Here is a 3,887-nt window from a genome sequence, read left to right on the forward strand (position 1 = left end):
GTGTTAGCCAGGATGGTCTGGATCTCCTGACCTCGTGATCCGCCCGTCTCGGCCTCCCAAAGTGCTGGGATTACAGGCTTGAGCCACCGCGCCCGTCCACACATTTTTTTTTACACTCAAGAGGAAAGTATTACACAGCAGGTGTGCAACAGACTGGGAATCCAGGGTATTATCTTAGAATGTTGCCTACCCACCATAATAAACTTTTAAAATCGTCTTTCGCCAGGCACGGTGGCTCATGCTTCTAATATCAGCCCTGTAGGAAGCTGAGGCAGGCAGATCATGAGGTCAGGTGTTTGGGACCAACCTGGCCAACATGATGAAACCCTGTCTCTACTAAAAACACAATCCGACATGGTGGTGCACGCCTGTAATCCCAGCTACTGAGGAGGCTGAGGCAGGAGAATTGCTTGAACCCAGGAGGTGGTTGCTCAGATCACGCCTCTGCACTCCAGCCTGGGCGACAGAGCCAGACTCCATCTTGGGGGAAAAAAAAAAAGTCTTTCTGCTGCTTTTGTTATCTACATAAACAAAGATATCAACTGGATATAATAATTAACTACTTTTCAGTTTTATTCATTACAAATATTAACTAACACCTTTTTTCTGGCTTATTTTTTATGCACTGTTTATACATTCACACACACATAGAATAAAAATATATCCAAGTATTCAATTTTGATTGAATGCTCATTCAAGTAAGTGTTAAAAATGATTTTTTTTTTTTTAATTTTTCTGTTTGAAGAGAGCTTTTATTATTGTACTTAAGAGAGTTGTTTCTGGAGACAAAGCTGCCTGTGCTTTAATAGACAGATTCTGGGGAGAATCCGAATCACAAGCCAGAACATTTTATATTAATAAATTCAATACAAAGCAGAGTATAGATTTGCTTTCAGCATTTTTAAAGTGTTTAGTTTTGTTAATCACCTAATTAACATAATTTGTCTTGTTGCAATAATTGCTCTTTTCTTCCGAAAATATATACAAACCTATACTCACACAAAAACACTCACTTCATAATTTTCTTACACCTAAGGTTTCTCTTCAGAGTAGTATGTGTATATTTAACTCTATGTAAATTAAAACTAAAAGTCTGTATGCTTGCGGGCAGAGACCACATGTTCAAGGAACACTATATTACAAATATTTATTAATAATTTTTCAGGACTCAGAAATGTGTATTTTTTTTCTTTCTTTTGTTTTAAGATGGAGTCTCACTCTGTCAGCCAGGCTGGAGTGCAGTGGCATGATCTCAGCTCAGTGCAACCTCCACCTCCCAGGTTCAAACAATTCTCCTGCCTCAGCATCCTGGCATGTGCCACCATGCCTGGCTAATTTTTGTACTTTTAGTAGAGACAAGATTTCACCATGTTGGCCAGGCTGGTCTTGAATTCCTACCCTCAAGCATTCCACCTGCCTCGGCCTCCCAAAGCACTGGAATTACAGATGTGAGCCACTGCACCTGGCTGTATTTTATTTATACTTTTGTATAATTATTATGACCATAAAAATAATCCTGTAGTCAATAACAATTGTACATTTTAAAATGAAAAAGCATATAATTACACTATTGGTAATACAAAAGATAAATGCTAGAGGTGATGGACACCTTATTTACCATAATGTAATTATTACATATTGTAGGCCTGAGTCAAAAGATGCCATATAAGGCATAAATATATACACATACTACATATCCACGAATACAAATAAAAAATTTCAATAAGAAAAAAGAGTAAACATTTAATCTATGGGAACAATACACTTTAATTCTTTTGCAGTTTAAAGCCACTAACAAGGTGACTAATAGAGATGTTATTTTACTATGTGCCAAATAGTATATTATATTCCTACCATCTTGTACCTACACCCTTGAGTAAGGTGGGATAAAGTTAGTGGCACAATAATGGTTCATCCAATGCACAATAGTCTTAATATGGTAAAAATAAAATAAAATTAAGTTCACAACCTAACAATTTTTTTTTTTGAGACAGTTTTGTTCTTGTTGTCCAGACTGGAGTGCAATGGCACAATCTCGGCTCACTGCAACCTCTCTGCCTCCCGGGTTCAAGCGTTTCTCCTGCCTCAGCCTCCTGAGTAGTTGGGATGACAGGAATGCACCACCATGCCTGGCTAATTTTTTTGTATTTTTAGTAGAGACTGGGTTTCTCCAGTAGTTCAAGACCAGTCTGTTGGTCAGGCTGGTCTTGAACTACTGACCTCAGGTGATCCACCCGCCTCGGCCTCCCAAAGTGCTGAAATTACAGGTGTGAGCCATCAAGCCCAGCCCTAACAGTTTTAAAATGTACTGCATTTTATTACATAAAAGTACAAGTGGTAAAGTATTATACTCATTTAATAAAGTTCTAAACATAATTCTTTGTCACTATAATAAAGTTATTGCTCTGAACATTTACCTTATGCATTACTTAATAGAATTTTACTACAATGAGCCTCTCCACTTGTGTTTTCATTATGGATCTTACATTTTAATGTTATTATTATTTTATAGAAAAGGTCATAATGTCCAAATAATTTTTTAAAATCTCTGGTATCTCTGATGCAGAAGCAATTGATCACATGCTTTCTCACATGTGAACAGAAATAAAATAACAGCATAATTTGAAATCTGTATTACATCATTATTCAGCTTTCAAAACATTTTATTCAAGGAAACAAATACACTTTCAAGGGAATTACAATGCTTCCAAAAATCTACTCCTTTTAAAGTTACATAGAAATCATTTACCTAAAAACTGCTGCTGTGGATTAGTTTTTATACCCAATGCTCTGATTTAGTATAATGTCTGAAATATCAGGGCCTTAGTTATTCTACTGTAACTTCTCTGATATTTATATATAATCTATTTTGAATTAAATATTTTTTCATATTTACTGCATCTGCAAAATTATATTTTAGTATGAACTCTCTGCTGTTTTCTAAGCTGTAGTTTCTAAAAAAAAAAAAAAAAAAAAGTATTTCTAAACTTAATACATTTGTAGGACTCATCTCCAATATAAATTCCCTGATGTTGAACAAAGCTTGAGCAACTGCTTTAGGGTTTCCTTCAGTACAAAATGTGTACAATAAAATCTGTGATAAAAGTAAATGTACTATATAACCCTCTTTATATTTGTAATGCTTGTCTTCACAAAAAATACTCATTTTAAAGACATACTTTCTGAAAGTTTTTTTGACAGTAACTGCAATTTTAATGCTTTTATTAAAAGGAATCTTTTTATGTTGAGTTAGATGTGAGTAGGAATTAATGGGTTTTCCATATTCCTTCTATTTGTACAGTTTTTCTCAAGGATACTAGCTTTTCTGTGAAATAAGGTTTAAGAACTGATTAAAAGTTTGCCACATTCTTCACACTTGTAGTTTTGCCAGTATGAATTATCTTACCTACAATCAAGTGTGGCAACTATATAACGGCTTTGACACATTTTATATATTTCTAGAGTTCCACACTAGTATAATCATTGTTACGTATAGAGAAGTTGGAGGTGTTGGTAAAAGCACTGTCATATTTTTTAGCTGTGTAGATTTCCTCTTCAGTATGAATTATCATCATGTCTCTTAAGAATTGAGAACTTGTGGCTGGGCATCGTGACTCACGCCGGTAATCCCAGTACTTCAGGAGGCCAAGGCAGGTGCATCTCCTGACGACAGGAGTTCGAGACCAGCCTGGCAAACATGGCGAAATCACATCTCTACTAAAAATACAAAAGTGAGCTGGGCATGTTGGAGGACACCTGTAATCCCAGTTACTCAGGAAGCTGAGGCAGGAGAATGGCTTAAATCCAGGAGGCAGAGGTTGCAGTGAGCCGAGATCATGGCATTGTACTCCAGCATGGGTGATGAGCATGAAACTTCATCTCAAAAA

The sequence above is a fragment of the Mandrillus leucophaeus genome, unplaced genomic scaffold, assembly GCF_000951045.1.
Source record: "Mandrillus leucophaeus isolate KB7577 unplaced genomic scaffold, Mleu.le_1.0 Scaffold1201, whole genome shotgun sequence".
Classification (NCBI taxonomy): domain Eukaryota; kingdom Metazoa; phylum Chordata; class Mammalia; order Primates; family Cercopithecidae; genus Mandrillus; species Mandrillus leucophaeus.